Here is a 24,893-nt window from a genome sequence, read left to right as displayed (position 1 = left end):
ATTTTCCTTTTCCTCACCAAAAAAGGTAGGTGTAAACAATGGGAAATTATTTAGGGCAAAAGAGGAGAGTTCAAGATTTTAAAACACAAAAGAAAAAAAAGCTCTTTTTAACTAGGGAATTGTAATAATTGAGATACTATTAATTGTATACTGTGTTGAAAGCAGAAATGGTTAAGTTGTGGTTTGGAGGAATATATGGGGGAAATTATTTGGTTTATTATTATTGGTAAGTATAATTAATTGATTTGTAAGAAATTGGATTGCATGGAAATAATTGGAATATTCATGTTCATATTGATTAATATACAAAAAAGATAGTTATATAACTAATTGATTTATATTAAAATGTTGAATTTGTATTAAACAACTGTATTACATAATTACATAATTAAACAATGTGAGGATGGATATAAAAATAGATGACAATGGGAAGGGGTATAAAATAGAATAGAAGGGAAAAATTGAATTTGATTAAGATTAGAGATGAGGATGAAGGGTAATATTGTTTTTTTAAAAAAGTAGATGAGGAATAAATATGGCAAAAAGGAAATATAGAAATTGTAAATTTAATTGAAATGACTAAACACTGTTTAAATTTGTGAACCAGCCAAATATTCTGTTCAAAGAAAATACATTGTATGTATGTGTGTTTCTAATTATTGCTATTTATTCATATTTGTTCTCTTTTATTCTTTAAAGTTTAACCATTCATTCTTTATCTTAATATCTTTATATTTGTTTGGGGTTGGCTTTCTTCCCTTTCATCTTTTTTATTGTACAGCAATCTTTCTCCTCAAACCTACCACCTCTCTTTTCTTTCCTTCTTACTTTCTCTTCCCCCCACCCTCTTCTTCTCCTCCCTACTTCCTCTTCCTTTCTCCTTCTCCTCCTCTCTTCCTCCCTCTCTTAACCGTCACTCCTACTCTAATTTCCCTTCCCTTCCTTCATCCCTCTCTATTACTGTATCCTTTTATGCATATGGACTACTCAGAGGGCTGAAAAAGTTATTTTTGACTGGTCCTCGCACTTTTGACCAGTCCTCAAACTTACGACTGTCCTCACATTTTACATTTTTGCCCTATCTTGTCATCATGGTGAAGAGAAGCAGTTGTGAAATGAGTGACATGGTTGTAAAGAATGCTGCACGGGCATAAATGTGAGGATGGTCATAAGTGTGAGGACCAGTCAAAAGTGCGAGGACCTGTCAGAAATGACTTTTTTCAGCCCTCTGGTTAGTCCTTTTGTGCATATGGACTACTCAGAGGGCTGAAAAAGTTATTTTTGACTGGTCCTCGCACTTTTGACCAGTCCTCGAACTTACGACTGTCCTCACATTTTATGTTTTTTGCCCTATCTTGTCACCATGGTGAAGAGAAGCAGTTGTGAAATGAGTGACATGGTTGTTAAGAATGCTGCACGGGCATAAATGTGAGGATGGTCATAAGTGTGAGGACCAGTCAAAAGTGCGAGGACCTGTCAGAAATGACTTTCCAGCCCTCTGAGTAGTCCCTATACACATAGCCATGGCCACCCGGTCACATGACCAGCTAGCCACGCCCACCCAGTCACATGGCCTCCAAGCCACACCCACACAATAACCACGCCCACAATGGTGTCCCTCTTACCAATGTTAAAATCTGTTCACCTTACCCTATACACATAGCCATGGCCACCCGGTCACATGACCAGCTAGCCACGCCCACCCAGTCACATGACCAGCTAGCCACGCCCACAAAATAAGCCACGCCCACAATGTCCCTCTTTACCAATGTTAAAATCTGGTCACCTTATAATAGATAGATAGATAGATAGATAGATAGATAGATAGATAGATAGATAGATAGATAATAGGTTTCTGCATCAGTATTTTCAGTCTTACTTTTTAACCACATGTAATAATGCAAATAATATATAGGAATCAGCTGTTGCCCTTCATTTCAGGCCGAGAAAGATGTATCTATCAAGAGCAGTGTGATAGTCCCAAAAGGATGAAATGTCACTCATCTTTAATCTGGCTCCAAAAATCTGAAAATTGAGAGGGACAGATGTCATGATCTTAGTTTTCTTAATGTTGAGTTATTTTGATTACATATAAATAAAGAACCCACACAGCAATGGCAAAGTTATCATTTTCCCCTAAACTATTGCTACCTGATATATTCTTGGGAAAAAGTATGTACAAAAATTAAAATAAATCTGTGCATGGAAGCCTGTTTCCACACAGCTTGATGTTACTGATTTGAGGTATCTGTTTTCATCCACTCTGTTTTATTCCAGAGAAAAAATGTATAAATGGAAGCAATGAAGATGAAACATCTGTAAGATTATAACTTGATTACACCACTGACCTTATAGCTGTGTCACAAGCAGGTGTTGCCTATGCATTTCAACATTCATTGCTATACCACTCCATACTGATGTTGGAGGAAATGGGTGGTCTAGTGGGGGAAGTGAGACTACATATTACAAAAAACCTCTTCCCTTTGTTGCACACTGTCTCTATTTCTGTTTGTTTTTTGTCTGGTAAAACTGGTCTAGAAACTAATTTGATTTGCCAAATTAACTCAGCATGGGTAGCTTTTCACAAAGCAAATTGCAGCTGAGATACTCACGGCTATCCCAAGGAGAAAACAGAAGAGTGGAGCTGCAATGAGAGGAAGGTTATGTGGGCTGGTCATGAAAAGGCGGACAGAAAAAAAACAGCACAAAGGAGATAGGTAATAGTGCTCAGAACATGACTGGTTCTACTTATTCTTTGTCTATTGAGATATGTGGAGGTAGTGAGAGCAGGTTGTTTTTCCATGGTGGATTAAAAATAAAGGGGCCGTTCTAGATCATATTACATTTTTACTACATGAACAAAAGAAGAATTGTCATCAAGAACAACAGGCTGGAAATTCCAAAGGCTAGTATAAATAAATGCCTCTTTTAAAATATTACTATTAAAAATCACTTAGTCAAAACTAGTCATAATCTATACTGCAAAATTAATTTGTTATCGTTATAATGTGAGAATCAAAAGGAAAACAGAGACAACACATGTCCAATATTTACTGTATCCTTAGTAAAAGATTAGGAGATCACATAAAAGCAGTGAATGTCAGACTGTTGTCCCAATTCCATTAGGCACAATAGTTCTTGGAATTGGTGTTTGGAAGAATTCCATAGCAAGGATTTTGAGCGTTAGGGTGGTTCTTTTTTCCATCAGAATTTTTGGTGGCCAACATTGAAATCAAGCAATCTTCTTCTGTCCGCAATGCTCTGAATCACAAAAAACTATGAACAGCCAAGTCAGAAGCTATGAAACCAGAACTAACCAGCAAAGTATAGTCCTCAAATATGAGAAATTATTTTTTTATTTCTGTTTGCAAAAGCAACCAGTCTCTGTCCTGCTACTAGTACAATTTCTCACGTTGAACTAGTGGCACAATAGTATATATACATAAAATTTTAATTTGTAAGCTGCCCAGAGCCACCTTGTGGTAATAGGGGAAAATAAATAAATAAATGAAAGTAAACTTCTAATCAAACTCATCCTTCCTCATTTCTGAATTCTGTCTTATTCCTAGTTATTTTCCCCTTAATTCTGTATGCCTGTAGATTTTAGTTTTTAATCAAACTTCTTTCATATTTTCCAACAACTTATGCTATTCATTCCTAATGTTTTCTGCTGATAAGTTTTTTATTTATTTATATTTATTTATTTTGTCAAGCACGTATTAGAAAATGTATATAAGTATAAACATGATTTGAATACATGAAATGGATATGAATAAAAGGGAACATTAGGACAGGGATGGTAGGTATGCTGGTGCGTTTATGCACGCCCCTTACAAACCTCTTAGGAATGGGTGAGGTCAACAGTAGACAGTCTAAGGTTAAAATTTTGGGGGTTTGGAGATGAAACCGCAGAGTCCGGTAGTGCATTCCAGGCACTGACCACTCTGTTGCTGAAGTTGTATTTTCTGCAATCGAGTTTGGAGCAGTATTTTAAGTTTGTATCTATTGTGTGCTCCTGTATTGTTGTGGTTGAAGCTAAAGTAGTCATTGACAGGTAGGACATTGTAGCAGATAATTTTATGAACTATTGTTAGGTCAGACTTAAGGCAGCGTAGTTCTAAGTTGTCTAAGCCCAAAATTTCAAGTCTGCTGGCATAAGGTATGCTGTTGTGAGCAGAGGAGTAGAGGATTCTTCTCGTGAAATATCTCTGGACACGCTCAATTGTATTAATTAATTAATTAATTAATTTGATTTGATTTATATGCTGCCCTATCTCCGTAGGACTCAGGGCGGCTCACAACAATAAAATATCTGAATAAAAGCGTGTTAAAATACATGTTAACCCCCCCCCCCAGTCCAGGCTGAACAACCATGTCTTTAAGTCACGGCAGAAGGTGTGGAGGTCAGGGGCCAACTGGAGCCCCAGAGGGAGTTGGTTCCAGAGGGTGGGAGCACCCACAGAGAAAGCTCTACCACTAGGGGTCGCCAGTTGACACTGTCTAGCCGACGGCACCCTGAGTAGGCCTTCCCATATTAATGTCTGATATGCAGAGTGGGTTCCAGACAGATGAGCTGTATTTGAGAATTGATCTAGCAAATGTTTTGTATGCTTTGGTTAGTAGTGTAATATTACCGGAAAATACTTATTTAAAATAAGTTCTGTTATATCTCTCTCATTTTATTGGTTTTTGTTTTTCATCTTTCAATGCCCATTCAATACCCAAGACTGGGCATTGAGTGGGCAATACATACATTTTAAAAAAATCAAAATACAGGTAATTTTTTCTGCAAGACTTCAGAATGGAAGATAGCTTTTTAGAAACACGAAAGTGCATCTAAGCATGTCTTTGCATAAATATGCCATCCTTCCACCCTTAAGAAGAACTAAAATTAAAAAGCAATTTTCTTTCCACTAAAGCAGAAAATGTTGTCTAACTTTAGATTTGCAAGTCAGATCAATTGAATTAATTGCCGTATATCATTTCCAGAGGGTGCTCTCAGAAATGATTCTGTTAACCAGATGAAGTCACTGAATAAAGGTATTCATTGATTGGTCTTCAAAAATTTCAACACATTTCATGTTCATGGAACAGAAATCGTTTATTTTCCTTTGAACCTGTGAGCAACTGGGCGAGGGGAAAGTCAAAAATTATTGGTATTGATGTGGTATTGTCAGTTACTTTTTAAAAAGGAGAAAAGTCAAAAGTATACTCTGAGAAAATTTATCATTTGTGAGTAAGGATGAGTAAGCAGGTTTAGAGAATTTAAGGAAGGTAACTAGAATTTTCTGTGCTTCGAAATTATTTGCATATTCCTTACCCCCATTTTTTTTCTTCAAAAGTATAACCCTATTTCACTAATTCCCAACAAGACAAGAAACTAACCAGATCAGACAAAGGCTAGATGTATTAATAATGCTATGCCATAATGTGTTTTTTGTTGCTGTTGTTGAACAATTGTGGCTTATCCCACAAAGCAGTAGTGGGTTGTTACTGGTTGTCCTTGGTTCTTGCGAACTGGTAGTGGAAATTTTGAGTAGTTTGGAGAACCAGTAAATACCACCTCTGCCTGGCCCCACTCCCAATCTATTCGCTGCCTCCTGAGTCCCAGCTGATTAGCTAGAAGGAAAAAACTGTTTAAACTCTTGCTGTGGTGCTTCACAGGGCCACCCTACAGCTGATCAGTCTTAAAAGGCAGTGTGGTGGTAGACCAGTGCGCTCCAAAAACAAATGGGTAGACCAAAATGCTCCAAAAACAAATGGGTAGACCGGTATGGCTCTGCAAGCAGTTAAAAGCCTAGTAGACCAGTACCTTTGCTAAATCCTAAAGAATTGTCACATGACCATCAAACCACGCCCACAAAATAAGCCATGCCCACAACCGGTAGTAAAAAAAATTAGAACCCACCCCTGCCACAAAGTATGACTTCTTATTGAAGTCCATGTCCAGGTACACATCCTAAAAGAGATCCCCCCAAATACGTTCAGTTTAGATTTGAAGTTCTCGGCTCTGAAAGTGTGCAATCAGACATTCTTTTCAATAGATAATAATAGGTTTTTCGATAGGTGATCATTATGTAGAAACAAAATAATCTGCTATAGATATAAAAGCAGTTTAAAAAACTGTGATGCAGAAGCATCCCATTTTGCAGCTGCTGTTCTGTAATCTTGCTAAATCTAGCCAGAATCTTCCTCTATACACAAGTAAAGAATAATTATATTAGTAAAAGGTGAAAGCAATATTGGCAAATAGATTACGTTATAAATATAGACTAATCTTTAAACAGAAGAAAATTAAATATCCCTGGACTAGAAATATTAATGTGATTGTCTGGGTCTTTAATAATCTGAGTAGAATAAACACGGTTAAACAAGGCCTATTGTATTGAGTACATGGAATATGGTACTGGTAAATAACTACTTAATACTACTAATAACTATTCTGGTAAATAACTACTTAATCCCAAACAATGCACTTATTTAGTAAAAGTTATCCTTGCTGTATCAATGCCTGGCCAGCTGCAAGAAGGTAAAACAGATTTTAGACTTCCATAGAAGAATTTGTAAAGTTGGATTGGGGAAAGAAAACACAGAGACAAATCTGAACTAAAATGTTGCTCCCTGTTTTAGCACTGATCATAAAGCTGTCCAAACGTGAAAGCAAATGCTACCGTCTATACCAATGGTTTTCAGTCTTTGGTCCATGGACCTTTGGGAGAGGGGGGTGGGGCTGATGTCATCACAGGAGGTCTGGAAGGTTTGAAGAAATGTTATGGTTTAAATCTTGAGTTTGTTGGTCCGTGGACATAGTCCACGGCCACAAAAGATATTTAAATGGGGTCCATAGCGAAGAAAAGGTTGAGAACCACTGGTCTATACTAGTGTTGAAATCTAAAATTTGTTACTACTGGTTCTGTGGGCATGGCTTGGTGAGGGGGGTAATGTGACTGGGTGGGCATGGCCAATTTTTTTTTACTTTTAAAAGCATTTTTTCTACAACCTCTTCAGCGAACAGGTTGTAAAAAAAATGCTTTCAAAAGGCTCTGATGATCCCATCTGAGTTGCCTGATCAGCAGAGGCTTTTTTTCTTTTAAATGCCTCTGACGATCAGGCAACTCAGCTTGGATCGTCAGAGGCTTTTAAAAGAAAAAAAAGCTTTTTTTCTTTTAAATGCCTCTGATGATCCAAGCTGAGTTGCTGAGTTGCTTTTAAAAAGCCTCTGCCGATTAGGCAACTCAGCTTGGATTGTCAGAGGCATTTAAAAGAAAAAAAGCCTCTGCCGATCAGGCAACTCAGCTGGGATCATCAGAGCCTTTTAAAAGCCTCTGACGATCCCAGCTGAGCCGCGCGATCATCAGAGCCTTTTTTTTTTACTTTTAAAAGCATTTTTTCGGCTGAAGAGGTTGTAGAAAAAATGCTTTTAAAAGTAAAAAAAAGCCTCTGATGATTGTGAGGCTCAGCTGGGCATGGAGGGGTGGGAGGCAGGGATTTTTGCTACCGGTTCTCTGAACCACCCGCCTCCATTGCTACCGGATCAGGCGATCCAGTCCGAACTGGGAGCATTTCACCCCTGGTCTATACAATATGCTGCACCATTAATTAAGTTTGAATATTCATCATTTTTTACTATGCTATTTTTATTTTATGATATATGACTATTTATTTTTTAAAAAAAATATTTAGAAGGGACGCGGTGGCTCAGTGGTTAAGATGCTGAGCTTGTCGATCGAAAGGTCGGCAGTTCAGTGGTTCGAATCCCTATTGCCCCATAACAGGGTGAGCTCCTATTACTTGTCCCAGCTTCTGCCAACCTAGCAGTTCTAAAGCATGTAAAAAATGCAAGTAGAAAAGTGGGAAGGTAACAGCATTCTGTGCACCTTTGGCATTTAGTCATGCCAGCCACATGACCACAGAGACGTCTTCAGAAAGTGCTGGCTCTTTGGCTTTGAAACAGAGACGAGTACCACGCCCTAGAGTCAGGAACGACTAGCACATATGTGCGGGGGGAACCTTTACCTTTATTTATTTTTAGATCTTATTTTATTTATTGTTTTTTTCTGTTTTACATAAAGAGGTGTATATAACAATTCTACTATTATACATTTTACCATATCTGGCCTTATGGCTGTAATTAATTGATTTGATTTTATATGAAATGATCCAACTTTGGACACATTATGTGAAGAGCCAACTCTCCGGAAAAGGCTGTAATGCTAAGTAAGGTGGAAAGAAAGAGAAGAAGAGGATGGTCAGTAGTAAGATAAATGGATTCATTTACAGTGGTGATGATGGCACCATTGGGAGACTTGAAAGAACAGGTTAGGGATAGATCTTATTTTATTATTTTATTTTATTTTATTAAATTTATATATCGCCCTACTCCCGAAGAACTCAGGGCGGTGAACAGCCAAAAAATAAAACACATAGATTACAACATTTAAAAGACAGTATAAAACCACATTAAATAATTTGGCCCAGGACAAATTAAAAACACCCCCAATGGTTAAGACAAATTTAAAATTTACAATTTAAAAAGGGAAAGTTAAGCCAGGCCAGCCTGTTGAAATAGAAAGGTCTTGAGAACTTCATAGAGAAGTTCTACCTATGTTGTCATTAGAAGTCAAAAATGACTTACTGGCATATAATCACCCATCAATCAATCAGTCAATATAAGCTTGGAGATGCAAAAAACACAAGGCTAAATTATGGTAGTTTTCTTTGAAGCCGTGCAGAACATGCCTATTACCATCGAGATTTATATTTTTGTAAATCAAGTCATAGAATATCTAAACAAAGATATAAAAAGCAAGCAAGAACAAGGTCCATAAGCAAGCAAGCTCAAAGTAAGCAATAATTAATTTCCTTGGGTCTCCCTGCCTCTCCCTTAGGATCCCTAAGTAAGAAAGATCTTATTCTATGTATAGTCAAAAAGAGCCACTAGCCCATGCAACAAACTCTGTGTTGTTTCCAAATCTCTGACAACTACTGTCAGCTCTTGCTGCCTATGGCAATTGTCGTGATGCCTTTGACAGTCTTGTCATGTACCGACTTGTCTGCTATGATAGAAGTTATATGGTCACCCACAGCTTCCCACTGAGTTTCCCCAGCTGTTCCAAGTGCTGCAAAGTGTATTTCATTGTTTTATTTACTTTTGTAGATTTTCGCTGGATTGATTTTAAGAGCCTTGGGCATTACTTCAATTATTATGATTTACAGGCTCATCAATTTCACAGTGGAGGGAGTGTGTTGGGTGGGATAGTATATTATAGACCAATGTTGATTTTTAAAAGGAGCATTCCCTGGTGGAAAATATTTGAAGTTTACGTTTATTATTACTGGAAAACCTCACTCTTCTATAAACAGAAAATTGCACAATGGAGCAAAAGTCCCAACTACTTACACACTTGGTTTGTAAGGAATAATATCCAAGTAGTTCTATAGATGCCCACTTGATTTTTCTTGCATATACATGGAAGTGAGGAGGAAGTCTATTCAGGAGCTGTTTTCAGGATCCGAGGACTCCTTGAGATTCTTGAAAATAAATCTCAAGAAGTAATGGAGAAACCACTGAACAATAATGATAACGTTTTGTGACAATTGCCATTCTTTTAATTGTTACTGCATCTAACCTGCTCAGATCATAAACATACTCCTTTCCCTTGTTTTAGGTTAAACTTAGTTTTCATAAGCAAAAAAGAGAGGAAGATACCTTTCTAAAGTCCATCTTTTTCCTATAACCCACACCAATATACTTGGATCATCTACCAGTTTTATGGGATTGGAGAAAGTATAGGCTACCTCTGGGGGAATGGGAATTATCTTCATCCTTCCACACATCTCTGAAAGCCTAGGGCTATCACATCTGGACTGCAAAAATCCAAATGACCATGAAATGCCAGGATATTTATTATAGCCGTTATTATATCTCTTTGCTTCACCTCCTGGGTCGTTCATATTTTTGTATCCTCAATATGGTAGCTATATAGAAGGCTGTGTCAGCCCAAAGATGAGATTTCACTTCCCCAACTTGTATAGTTTTGGATTATTTTTCCTCCTTTTGGAATTTGAGTGTTTTAATGAGTAGTTCTTGTAAATATCACAAAGTCTGGTAGAAAAGAAATGAACCTAAAGGAACTGGCTACCTTTATTTTAATATGTGGCTTTATTTTTTAATCATCTCAGTTTGATTGTTGACATGGGTATTGTTCGTTTACTGAACTATCTCTTCACAAAATCAATACATGTATGCTTTAAAACCTTTATTTCTTTAGTTAAGTGAGCCTGAAAACATTATTAAGAGCATAATATGGACGTCAACAGGCTGCTTCTTGTTAAATTAAAACCAAACTCAAAATCACACAACCTTGAAATGTTGACAGATTGTTGAGCTGAAACAGTTGGAACAATGGCTATGAAAGAAAGAGGCCTGCAACTGAACTAGCAATGCAGTCTTATGCATGTCTACTCAAAAGTAAATCCCATTAAGTTCAATCAAGCTTACTCTTTGGTAAATTGGTCAAGGCTTAAGGAAGACTGCAAAAGCAACTTTTCCAACTGATTTGGGTAATTACCTTCTTTCTCTTTTTGGGAGGGGATTTGCAACAGAGGAGAAATATAAAGTGAATGTTTAACTCTTCCTCTACCAGTTATTATTCAACCACATCCTCCAGACATAATTTCTCTACCTATGTTTTCATCTACAGTGGGGCTGTCTATAACCTTGGCAACTTTAAGACCTGTGGACTTCAGCTCCCAGAATTTCCTAGCCAGCCATGCTGGTTGAAGAATTCTGGTAGCTGAAGTTCCCAAGTCTTCAAGTTCCCAAGTTTAGACACCCTGATTTATAGGGTTCCATATCCATACATCTAGGATTCTGGAAGAGTTTTAATCAATTGGTTAGGGCATAGCCATAGTTCTGCTGAGCCCATCAACCATATCTACTGAAGTGTAGGAATATATGATTCCTCCCACTTCTGGCCCATTGCAAAAGCCATCCATATGGTTTGTTTCCAGAGTTGATATAAAGTGGTATTTTCCTGCACAAAGCACTTTAACCCTTGAGAATCCATTGTTCCATTTAGTTAAAATTGTTCCATTAATTTAGTTAACAGCTATAACTGTGATTAACTGCATGGCTTGCCTGTTCTGCCCCAGCTCCGGATTCCCAAGGATTGTGACACACACCAATGGTCCTTATCAAAGTTATAATGTACCAAGAATAAACAAAGTCCGGCAAAGGTTGGCAACCAGCACAGAAAACAAGATACGATAAGACACTCACTCTTCAAAAATGCTCTGTAATAATTACACATTTCCAGCAAGAAATTACTAACTGTGTGCGACTTAAATAGGCTAAGGGAGTGGCCAATTATCCTCAAACCTTACTCTCGAGGAGACCTCCTCCTCCTGAGTAGCCACTCCTGCCTTTTGGTAGCCCTGCGTGCTCGAGCATTGAGGAGAGGCTCCTCCACTTTGCTCTCTCCACTTGAAGGAGCCTCTGGAGGTTCTGAAGGCCCTGGATGAGTCTCTGCCTCTGGCACCACATCCTCTTCAGCCTCCTCGCTGTCCAATGTGAGCGCCGGCTGTGCAGGCTGCTGGCGCGACCCCACACCAGCCTCCTCGTCAGGATCAGCCACGATCCGCTCAGGCCGCTGGCGGGCCACAACACTTGCCATACCCCTTTCCCTCAATTGGAGATGTACAACCATTTCTTCCTGGCTGTTGAGTATTCAGATCTTCAATATCCCAGCCTCTCTCAAAATTTCTGCTAAACTTTGAAGAGTTTCTTCACAGACTATGTAAAGCTTGTTCCCTTCCTTTCATGCTTCTTGCTACTGAATACAATATCCCTTCATGTTTCTATGAATTTTAGTAACATTATTTCAAGCTCCTAAAGAAAGATGTGCTAGTGAGGAGGTGAAAAGAGGGGAGAGTCCAGCAAATTTGATTTCTATAAAGCAGGGGTGTCAAACTCATGTCATCACGGTGGAGTCATGTGATGTATCAGGAATTTTTTCCCCTTCACTAAACCGGGTGTGGACATGGCCAGCATGAGTTTGACAGTCCTGCTATAAAGGAAGGAGAATGTAAGTTCTGAGCAACACTGATACAATATTTAAATAGATATCTAAAAGAAATAAAAAAGGAAATGAAATGGCAGAGTGCAGGAAACAAATCCATGACAGAAAACAAACACGGGGGAGATTATTGAAGCAGGACCAATCTCTAAAAGAAAAAGTCAAGCGCAAAGAGAAGTGGCCATACCACAGCCACCCAATAATGTTTGATTTCCCTGCACAGATGGGAAGGCGGAAAAGTTGGGTAACAACTATCAGCTCCTGTGTTGGCCCTAGTCTGGACTGAGCACCAGCCTAATTGTGTTGCCAACCCACAGCAACCCAGATGAGCTTTCTGAACTTGGCTTACAAAAAAGGCTGGAAACAGGCAGCATGGGACAGAAGCAGCTTAGGCTGCCAAGTAGAAATGCTCAGAGCTTGGCAAAGTGACTTAAGCATTTCCCCGTGTATTTATAACATTGTCTCAGAAGAGTCTTGTAAGAACATAACATTGTTCAAAGACTTCAAGAGTTACATCAAGCCATTGTAATGTCCTTAAAGCAAGGATAAACAAATACAGACAGTAAAAAGAAGTCTTCAGCTTAAGCCTGGCCCTGCTGATCAATTTTGCATATCAAATGTGTGTACAAACTTGTCTATGTCAGGACATGAAAAACTTTGAAGCCATTTTTAATTTTAAAAGATGTTTTCTGCTATCTCAAAGCATTCTCTAAAATGTGAATAGCAAAAATATTTGCTCAGTTTCTATCCCAATGTGCTAATGACATCAGAAGACAAATATATAAGAAGCAAATGGATTTGGGAGGGCCACAAGGATAAAGGACAGATGCAAAACCCCTGAAACTATTATAAAAATAGTATGCAGATGTCAATTATCCCTCTCAAACACAAACCAACCCAGTCCTAATCTGCTAGAGGACATGGGGGCCCTTGGGCTATGCAAGCCTCACTGCATCCATCTCTCAGTTTATAGTTGACAGTTGTTGGATTTCTGTTCTATTATGTACCAGTAATATAACCAGTTTCTCAAAAAGGTGTGTCCTTGAATCTCTGTTTGATAGCCTTCAAGTCTGAATAGTAAGCTGGCTATTTTGATTACTATTGATGGCTAGTTTTCCTTGCAACATGCTATCTATTAAAGTTTCCACAGCAGATGGGATGGGAATGTCCCAACTGCATCTGTAAGTGTAACTGTATCTATATTATTTAATTGTTAAATTTTGTATCTTAATATGCTTCAAGAAAATCATCCCAATACATACTATCTATGCAGGAAAGTAGGATATGCTGGAATGAGTAACATATGAGGAGATAAGGACAACCTATGTCCTGGGGACAGTATGTCTTTCTTAAGCATTTTTTTTAACCTACCAAAGCCATATTTGTCCAGAATTGCCAAAAATTAGGGAGCAGAGTTATATGATATCTTTGAGTTGAGAACATATAAAACAATTATAATAGGTCATCACCAATGGTTTCTCATCAAATTGAAATAAGATATCAAGTGGGGTGCCAAAGCCTAGAAGGTTCAAAGTGCCAAAGGTTCACTCCAAGTATTTTTATTCCTTAATATTCCTTAATATTTTGTAGTAAAGACTTGGATGAAGAGGTGGAGGGATTTTTGTTTTCAAATCTGCAGATATAACGTTGGCTTTGATAGTTAATACTCTAGAAGACCCCAAAATAAAATTTAAAATGATCTTGACTGGTTAGTACATTAAACTGAAAAACAGCCAAATGAAATTTAATAGACTGCAACATGGTTCACTTAGAAAACAAAATTCAGATGTTTAGGAAGGCAGCATCTAACTCAACGTTGAAAAAAAGCTTCCTAACAGAACAGTTTGATGATGGGATTAATTTCAAAGAGTGTTAAGCTTATTGTATTTGAAGAATGCAAAGAGAATCAAACAGCTCTTTGTTGTAGATTATTTATGTTGGTCTCTATTGGGCAGGGGGACTCAGGGACCTCTGAAACCATGAGTCTATAATTCTAAGTCCTAAAGTAGAGTCAATACATTTTTAAAAGCAAAAGGAAAACCTACAACTCTCCATATTAATAGTCCCATCCATTTCCTTGCATTTCCTTCCAATTCTTAAATCCACTAAAAATGTTCTTTGTGGTTTTAGCCACCCAAAACATGCCCATTTTGGGGGACAAAATGTAGCAACAAAGTTTTGTGCTTCCTTAGAAGCTTCCTAGTTGAATGGAGAATAGAACTGAATGGTATGTGAATCTGGCACTGTAGCTTGGCTCTGAAGCCAATTTCATCTTGCAGATTTGTCTTTTAATTAAAAAGAAATCAACATTACTCTTTCATTTACCATTGACTTGCTGGTGAAGCATTTTCTTAAGCATCAAAGCATCAATACTCTGGCCAAATTCACATTAATTATTTTCACCTGGTTAGTCTCTTTAATTGTTGTTGATTTTTCAGCATGGCCAATACGTTATTAATTAATGTTTAATGAAATGTTCATTTTTACATTATCATTTGGGATTCGTCTCCCATAATTACTCTAGAGTTCCCAGAACAGCATACATTTTCATATCTTTTAGTAAACAATTAGGTTTGCATCACTTCTTTCTGTATATCTTTTTATATCTATATATCTTTCAAACTAACCTATAAATAAATTTGTGCTGGCAGGAAGGAGATTTCTGTAAAAAGTAGACAAAAGTTGCTTTGGTTTCCATTTTTAACAACATCTGAAAGGAAGAACTGCAAATATTTGGAAATATTGAGCAACTCTTCATATGGAGAATGCACCAAGCTCACTTTTCCCTCTGTAGTAATTAGACTAACCAATTATTTCTTTGATGGGATACATTTCTGTATGATAATGAGTATCATACTCGTGACTCATGATACTCATTATCATGAAAATCAAAAATGAGAAAGGGACTGAAAAGTCTATCGATATACATTTAAAAATAATTGCTAGTATTTAAGTAGAAAATAAAATTTACCTTATTATATAGTAAGATAGTGTGACCTTGTGATATCTCTTGTTCAATCTGTCATCCAAGTCCTAATCTTTGTTAGATGAATTAAAATGTTTTCTCTCTTTTTCTATTAGCATTCATTTTTGTGGGCTTGCCAATACACAGAGAAAATTAACTTTCCAACCTGACATAGTTTTGAGCTACAATTCCCAGAATTCTTACTCTATATAACCTATATAGTCTAAACCTATCTGGAGATTTTCAGATTGGGGAGGGCTGAAAGACAAAATATCTTCAAATCCAGATGTATCTTCTGTGCAGTGAAACTCAAGGCAATCTTAATTTCATGCTTTTTTTACTTGAGAGTGTTGTTTTATCATTTTATTTCTCTATATTTCTGTACATGAGCTGTGAATATCCTACATTGTCTTAACACCCTTTTTAAAAATAGTATATCAATAAAGAAGAATATTTGTAGCTCAGGATTGAAATGAGGGGTCTTTGGTACTATCTGAGTTTGATTGCCATAATGTCATTTTACTTATATCTACTCTAACATAAGTCTCATCGAGTTCAGTAAGAATTACTTCCAGATAAACAGGTAGCTTTTTCTTCCTGCAAATGTAGGTAAGTAATAGAAGCCATGATGACATCAAAATGAAGCTACATGCAGTCATTGCATAGTACTTGCCATACCCTAAATAAATAAATTACATAGTACTAATATTGAAGTATATAATAGTTAATATTTGCAGGATTACATTATAATACACACAATATCACTTCCTCCTCTTGCTCCTCTTACCTCTCCCAGGGATATCCGAGCATTCAAGGAGTAATATAAAAAGATAATTGGCAGTGGAATGCTTTGGAAACAGAATTATATGTTCTGCCAAAACACAGCATCATTCATGGACAAAAGTTTAGATAAATTACTCAACTTGTTAATTAAAGATGAGTTTAAAAAAGAACATAATCATAAAGATCATAACGTATTAAGTTTATATGCTACCTGTATCTCAGAATCTCTGCACATTTTACACATTTCTGAAATATACATATATAAATTGCACATTACGACACATTAAAAACTTGGCTTTGGAGAAAATTGCAATAAAAGGGTAAGAGTTTAGAGCAATCTCTTTCCTAAAAAATGGGAATTTATACTAAAATTTGCATATCTTAGGAGCTGTTTCTTACAAAAGTTCCATATGTCACAAAAATTGCAAAAGAAAATGGCTGTGGGGATTTATTTTTTAACAAACTAATTTTCCAGCAGAACAAAAAAAAAACTGTTTTATTTGTACTTATGGTCAAAGACTAGCAAATTAAAATGTTAGGTTACAAAAAGATACAAGGAAAAGAGCTGTGCTATAGTCAAGATAAAAACATTTTAAATAATGGAAGAGTACATTTTCTACCTTTGGGCAGCTCAACAAGGAATGGTAATTGCAGTAACAAAACAAATAAACAAAACATCTATCAAATCTGTCAGTAATGTTATCATCCTGATCCAAGAGAGAAAAGGTTACATTACATTTGTACATTTTGCTCTTCCATGTTTCTTGACCTGCTGCTTTGAATAAAAGTGTGACAATCCTTTGGTTTTTTTATGTATAGCGAGCTTTGAAAGAGCAGATGGCTTACTGCCTCAATCACTCAGGGTAAGTAGTGTCCCGGAAACAGGCTTATTTCATATTTTATATTTTATTTTATTTTATTTTATTTTATTTTATTTTATTGTTTTTTTATCTTATTATTTTATTATTTTATTTTATTTTATTTTATTTTATTTATTTTATTTTATTTTATTTTATTTTATTTTATTTTATTTTATTTTATTTTATTTTATTTTATTTTATTTTATTTTATTTTACTTGTCTTCCAAAAAAGCTAAAGACAAGTTCTCATCAAGGCATCTTAATCCTGTTGTAATATTCTTGGGTAACAAATTAGGTAGCTATCTTGATGATGTACAAGTTATTTAGTCTACATCCATCACTGAGCTCATATCTCTTTAGCTATTAGCATTCCAGATCCTTTGCTTTTGAGCTTGCTTATAAATCTATTGTCATGATGATGCTGAACACACCAATTTCCTCATTCACCAAGCCAATAAACCCAGAGGTCTTCAAAGTTGGCAGCTTTAAGACTTGTGGACTTCAACTCCCAGAATTCTCCAGCCAGCATAGCTATGCTGGAGAATTCTGGGAGTTGAAGTCCACAAGTCTTAAAGCTGCCAAGCTATGCTGGCTGGAAAATTCTCGGAGTTGAAATCCACAAGTCTTAAAGCTGCCATGTTTGAAGACCTCTGCAATAAACCTATCAATTCAAAACTGAAGAATCTAATGTCAATATCATACAGTGAGGGGGAAAGAGATGCAGATTGTATCCTACTTAGCCCTTGATATAGAAGATACCACGTAGAACTGGAGACAAGGTCTCTCAACCATCAAAAGATAACACAAAGAAAGAGAGTCTGCTTTCTTCAATTAGTTCCACTCTGCTAGCTGGAGCCCAGCAAAGCACTAGATTTAACCAGGAGTCTGCAACACCATGTAGATTTGTCCTGCAACAGAATATTCAATGCACTCTGAGACATAAAGTATATGTATCCTTTCCTCACCACATTGATGGTGTATTGCATGCAAGCCCATGATGAGCAGAGTTTGTGTCATGATATTGCAATGCATGTGTCATCACTTGCTCCTCTATATTTGCATAGATTGAGACACTAAATTAGCCCACCCTTAGGGCCATAGTTGACCAAAGCTATATGAAAATACAGTTTAATAAGAGAGGTTTACCTAGTTGTTTCTGATCCAATTGAGAACACAAAAGTGTTAACTAACTCAACAATATACATCTAAAGATCATTGTATATGTTTCAGGTAATCCTAATAAATTGGTACTTTTTATTCCCCTTGAGACTTACGTCCTATCTCAATTCTGAGAGTTTTCAAGCTGATTTTTTCTCTAGTGTCATACTTCAGTACCTTTTTCTATGCCTTCTTCATTGAGTTCACTCTATTTACAGCATTCACATTCTCCTCCTCTTCCTCCTCCTCCTCTTCCTCCTCCTCCTCTTCTTCTTCCTCCTCCTCCTCCTATCAGTGCCTCTTTTCAACTGCATGTCTCTGACGCTTGCCACCTTACCTTAATGTAGAACAACACAGGCATATGTGCATATCAAATGAAATATTAAGTATAAATAATGGGGAAGATAAGTAGGAAGGCTGAGGTTTAATTGATCCACCATGACTTTTAGCAATCTCAACTAGGCACTGTCAGCTAGGCAGTGTCGGCTGGCGACCCCCAGGGGGAGGGCCTTCTCTGTGGCAGCACCTGCCCTCTGGAACGATTTGCCCCCGGAGATACGGAGGATATCAGATCTCCAGGCTTTTCGCCGTGCCCTAAAAACTTTTCTCTTCCATCAAGCAGGGCTGGCATGAACCCCCCCCCCTGTTTTTGAGATATTAGATTTTTAATTGTTTAATAGGTTTTAGTCGTAAGGTTCTTAATTTTTGGCCAAGGGTATAATTCTTTTAAATTTTTAAATTTTGTATTGGATGTTTTTTACTTGGCTGTGCACTGCCCTGAGTCCACCAGGAGAAGGGTGGTATACAAATTTAAATAAAATAAATAAATAAATAAAACTAACTAAACAGTTGAGTAGATGATATCATTCTAAATCCATATATAATATTAAAGTTTCTGGCACTGATTGATATCATGAGGTAACAAAGAGATGAAGTTCAGGTCCAGATTTCTTTGAAGTTAGTTGACTTTAAAACCTTCCTTGCTAAAAAATATGACAAGGCTATAAGAAGTTTTGAATAATGCATATGACAAATAATTTTTTAACATTGCTTGCATACTGCCTGCAAAAATCACCAGCACAGGGAGTGTGCATACATTCAAACATATAATTGAAAAACTGATCCTTTTACCCTATATATTTCAATTAGTGTACCTAGTAGATGCACATTTTCTAGTTTTGGAGATTTATTTTAATCAGTTATAGTAAATCGATCCATGTTATTTTACTGACTGAGTTAGCTGCTAGAGATTGGCTGAAAGGAGCAGCACATAAGACAAAGAAAATGAAGAAATTAAGCATATAAAAGGTGTGCCTTTTAAATTACCTTCCAAGCAATTTTGTCATTGTAGTGTCACTTGTCAAAGCAATTTTTATTAGTCAACTGAGACAGAGAGAAACCTCCTTAATAAAATGAAGAGAAACAAATCTACTTTCAGTGTGAGAGCTGTTATCATAATTTAAAAGGGAGCATCAGCTCTGTACATTTAATTTGAAGTAGGAACAACTTGCCTTTCAGCACTGAAGGACCAATCTCATTGCTATAAAGCATAAACTTTTCCCCTGCTTTTTTATTCCCATCTTGACTCTATTTATTGAGGTTAGACAAAGACAGAAAACAACTTTTGAACACTTTAAAAAAACAGAAAAACTTGTATGTATACCCACACCAAAAAATAAAAGAATGAATTTAAATGTATTATCTATCATCCATATCTTATCCTCTCTCTCTCTCTCTCTCACTCTCTCTCTCACCTACCTACCTATCTACCTACCTATCTACCTACCTAATTATCTATCTATGTAATCTCCAAATGGTGTAACCTGTTATTGTATTGGCTGTGGCTGTTGCTTTTGTATGCTGTTTAGAATTGCCTTGATGGAAATGGTTTATAAATTTAATATAAATAAATGGCCAAATAAGCTAAATGATTTCCTCTCTGCAAGCTGATGTCATTAAATAAGTAAAAAGGATAAACAGAATCCCGAAGCAAGCATGCATTTTGTAAAGGCCAATTTGATTGTAGTGCTTAAGATGCTGATGTTGAAACCTGGAGTCTGTGAGTTTGAGGTCTTCATTAGGCATAAAAGCCAGCAGGGTGACTTTGAGGCAGTCACTCTGTCTCAGCTCAATCCACCTCATAGGAAGTGGGAGATTAGGTATGTATACTTCCCTGAGGTGATCAAAAATAAAAGTTCTAAGTTATAACCAACTTTAAACAAATGCCCATATCTATCTCTAAAACACGTGTTTTACATACAGAAAATGAAAAACATCATCTTAGCATCTCTGGTCATGTAATAATTATAATTTCCTGAGCAATTAACACTGAAAACAAGCAAATCTATAAATATCAGGCTCTCATTTTTCATCATTACACTCATTTCAGCCATTTGTGCATTAAAAAAACCTCCATATAAAACAAATGTGCACTTTTATTCAGATGCCGTGTGGCACAGTGGTTAGAATGCAGTATTGCAGGCTAATTTTTCTGACTGTCAACTGCCAGCAGTTCGGCAGCTCAAGTCTCACTAGCTGATTGTTGACGCAGCCTTCCATCCTTCCAAGGTCAGTAAAATGAGGATAGAGATTGTTGGGGCAATTGCTGACTCTGTAAACCGCTTAGAGAGAACTGTAAAGCACTGTGAAGCAATATATAAGTCTAAGTGCTATTGTTACATGTACCTCCCTTTCCAAATATACTCTTTTTGCGAATCCCTACTGGAATTTGTTTTCATACATATTTTTCTATTATATCTGTTCCTTTATGTATTTTTCTGTAGTATGCAGTTTTTAAATTGGGAATTGCATCAATGCGATTTGAAAAACATGGATTTAGGCATGCAACTGCTTTTCAAGGTGCATTTAGATTTCCATAATGTGAATTGGCTAAGTTGATATAAAAATTGCACTTGTTTCCCAACTAATCTCCAATTGTTGAGTTGCAAAATGCATTTCTACCTTGCAAGTATAATGGTAAACTATTATATTTGATGTATAATCACTGTATGACTTACTGTAACCAAGGCCTTATGTCTGAACAAAGTACAGGAAAGGTTAAAGAATGTAAAACCAAATGAGCTTCCTCCAATGTCTTTAACATGTCTAACTCTACCTCCAAGTACCTAGTGGGAGATCTGAAGGAGAGTTACAGTATAGTATTGACTGCTTGAACAGAAGTTTCTACAGGACTGGTAATTCCGTTTTATCAGAGCACATTAAAAAAAAGTAAGGCTACTTCATCTACCTCCACTCTGCATGCTGACATTCACAAACCAACAACATAAGCAGTTTACTTACATTCAAATACCAAGTTAGGATCATTTCAGTTGGTGCAACATATGAGGCTTGATAAAGGAACTTGAGATATTCTCCCTGGGAAAAAAATGATTGAAACATCTGTATCTCCTTGGACTATGTTCAAATACAGAAGATTTACTTGCAGAAAACTACTACATCACCTTCAGAACAGACAGACTGATATGCTCTGGGAGTGAAATGGAACATAAAGGCATTAGCCAGAAAATGACTTTTGCACACAATTAATATAAACATACTACTTTTCTTTCTTATCAAAGTAACGAATAAATCTGGGCTTGGAATATATTGACCAAAAGGGATCAAAACTCTCATATAGTGTTAATAGAGAATGCTAAATATGGCAAGATTATGACTAAGATACTAATCTACACATTTTCTAGAAACCATTATGGGAAAGCCTAAATCAATCAAATCCTTAAGGGTTATTGGAGATCAGTATCTGGGACTGAACTGGTAATGACTCATGCATAGGAAGATTGTGACTTGGAATATATGAGGAGTAAATAGTAAATACGATTTAGCAAGTAACTTAAAGAAAAAAAACCAGATATGGTATATGTAGACAAGTGTGGCACAGTATAACATATTTCAATGAAGGTGGCATGATATTGTGAAGTGGAATTGATAAATATATGGAATACATTCAAGAAAGTGAAGATGCAGTTCAATTATGAAAAACTAAAATCTAGTATATACTATATTTTACTGCAATATACTACTGCAGGTAAGAATCCCTCAGAAGAAATGGAATAGCCTTCATAGTCAATAAAAGAGTAGGAAAAGCAATATTGGGATACAATCCCCAAAATGACAGAATGATCTCAGTTCAAATCCAAGGCAAACTATTCAACATCTCAGTAGTCCAGGTCTATGCCCCAACTACTGGTGCTGAAGAGGATGAAGTTGACCGGTTCTATGAAGCCCTATAACACCTTCTAGAATTAACACCCCAAAAAATGATGTCCTTATCATCATGGGGGATTGGAATGCTAAAGTAGGAAGCCAAAAGATAACCGGAAAAACAATAAAAGTTGTGAATTAGGAAAATGTAGCAATCATAAAAGAATAATTGCTGCAAAAATTAAAAAAAAAACTATTCTATAATTTGTATAGAAAGAGAAAGATACATTAATGCTATCCTAGGATCCCACAGGTGGTAGTATTAAAATGATAAAAGATAGAAGTGCAGTCAAGATTTTAAAAATTGTAAGACTGCATCTGGTATAACTGAAGAAATGTTATAGTAAGGATGCTATTGCATATGCTGTGACTTGCTTAACATGGGCTGGCAAACTGCATCTGTTCCTGATGACCAGAAGAATGCTATTTTCGTTACCCTAGGCAAATGGAAAGCAAGCAAGATGATTACCCAGTTAAGGGTGATTGGGAATACATTTGGCGGAATTCTGATCAACATGGAAAAAGAGGTGACAGAAAACAAAATTGTGAATGTGTGAGCCGTATTTTTGCTCTTCAGCAGGTCATTGAGAAATTTATGAATATGAGAAAGTTTACTGTATTGCTTGAATAAAAGTAAGCATGTAAAAAAGTCATGCATTTTTGAAGCCCCCTTTTCTTTTCTTTTTTTCTTTATTCTGAATTGGATTAGTTATTTTCATGACCTTTGACCTTTCTTTATGCTGTTTTCCTGTTTTAAAGGTTTTTTTTAAATGTTTTGCAAATTGATGAGAGCCAGGTGGCATATAGATTAAATAAATTCATAAATATGGTTGAATTATAGGATGTTTTGTGCAAATAGGGAACTGAAAGCTGGTTACTGAATGTGTTATAAGTAATGTATGGTTATGTTAGAACACGTAGGAGAATAAAGGAAATGCTTAGTGATGTGTGGCTGAAGAGGAAGTGAGAAAGATTGTTTGTTTAATGGGATTATGGATAGTATTCATAAGCTTTTGCTGTTGACACATATGTAAAACTCAGATTGTAAGAGCATATATATATATGCTCTTACAATCCTTCTCAGGATTGCACAGGAGAGCAAGGGAAGGAGGAGGAGGAGGAGGTCCATTTTCCAGTTTTGATTTGTACTTAGTTCCTATGAAACATCCTGCGCTAACTTGAAAGTAGATCATTATAATACATTTTTTGTACAACTGACTTCGAAAAGGATTCAGAAACTTCAGTTAGTGCAGAATCCATAGCCAGAGTTATCTGCCTTTCGAAACAAGCTGACCACGTTTCTTTGCATACCGAAACATAACTTGGACAGGTTCCTTAAAGTAACTTGTACATTTTGGGTACATGTGAACTTAAAAGATCTAGAAAAATATGTAAGAAAGATTGACTGCCATGGCTCTATTACTGAACCATATTAGCATAGAAGAAAGCCTAGCCATTGAAATTACATCATCCCATTTATATGTATCTTTTATATTACAGCATCATCAGTCTGTCGAGGCATTAACATATTGAATCATTGGAGGGATGATTAGCAGCTGTGAAGATATGCTAGCTTAAATTATTGTTGAAGTAATCTTGTTGTAATGTTCCTAGTTTGATGGCTTGACTTAATATATTACAGGGGAAATATACTACTGATTACATGGCAGTATAATATATCATTATGTGGATGCCACTGTAACAATGCATAAGTGTAATTTAGAAGCATACAAGGAGAATCAGTGGCATGGCTGTCCTCCGAAGAGCCACAAGCAATTATTTTCTCTATATTGCATTTAAAAGATGCAACACATATAGGGGTAGGTGGGAGAACAACATCATAACTAGAATCTCTGTAATTAAGGGATCTAAAATTACTTATTTATAAATTTATAAGGCCAACTGATTTTGCAATGACACCGGATAATAAATAGTAAAACAGTTATTCATAAAGGAGGTTTGCTTGTTTGTTTAATTAAAATGCTAAAGAAAAGCAACAAATGAAAAACAACCAGGTTCACAAGATGTGTCACCTATTCAATCCCAACTTTAAGGCTTGGGAACCCAGTCAGGTTTTCATAGGACTTTGAAGCATGACAATGTGGACCCTGCTGTATCCTAGGAGCGATGCTGCTCTAGAGGGCAGGTGTCATAACATAAAAGGTTCACTTACCAAACTCCTTCAGATGACACTGCTTGATGGATGGGATCTGATACCTGCTAACTGCCTGATTTAACGGACTGAATGGAAGCCATGGAAGACAGATGTTTCTTTAGATAGGCAGGTCCTTTGCTATTATAGATAATAACTAACACAGTGGTGGGATTCAGCTGGTTCTGTTCCATCCGGGCGAACTGGTAGTGCTGACTGCGGTAGGCCCAACCCACCCGCCTGGATGTAATGCTGGCCTATTTAGTCACATTTGGAGGCTGTGCGCATGCGTGGAAGGCACGTGCACGAGCAAAGAACATGTGCAGAAGGTGGAGCATGCGTGGAAGGTGGTGCGCACAAGCGAAGCAAGTGTGCACGCATGCTCACATTTGCAAACCGGTAGGGAAGGTAAGTGAATCCCACCTCTAAACTAACATCTTGAACCACACCTGGAAACTTACTTGCAACTAACACACCTCACAAAACTGAAATGTTAAATGGCTCTGATGAGATACATCTACAATTGCCATTGCTGACTTATTCTGATCAGCTATAGTTTCTCAGCAGTTTCCAAATGTTTAGTACACTGTGCTAGTCTGGATGCAAGTTAATCAAAGCGAGATTGATCGTCCCAAGGAATCCTAGTCTGGACAAATTTGCAACTGGTTCATGAGACA

At 36.7% G+C, this 24,893-nt stretch overlaps 1 long non-coding RNA gene across 4 annotated transcripts in view; it reads left to right on the top strand.

Annotated features, from left to right (window-relative positions):
• The window catches only part of LOC117672372 (uncharacterized), a 115,002-nt gene that overhangs the window by 20,711 nt on the left and 69,398 nt on the right, over window positions 1–24,893 (top strand). The window contains exon 2 of one of the 4 annotated variants that reach the window (XR_015733341.1): window positions 11,155–16,247. The exons of the other annotated variants lie outside the window; for them this stretch is intronic. This is a non-coding gene — a long non-coding RNA (uncharacterized LOC117672372). Of the gene's footprint in view, window positions 1–11,154; window positions 16,248–24,893 lie in introns of those variants that run through there. 4 annotated transcript variants of the gene reach the window in all.

Source organism: Pantherophis guttatus, chromosome 3 (genome assembly GCF_059756535.1).
Source record: "Pantherophis guttatus breed Tessera chromosome 3, ASM5975653v1, whole genome shotgun sequence".
Taxonomy (NCBI): Eukaryota; Metazoa; Chordata; class Lepidosauria; order Squamata; family Colubridae; genus Pantherophis; species Pantherophis guttatus.
Note: the sequence above shows the minus strand (reverse complement) of the source record. Positions and strands in the feature narration are given on the sequence as shown.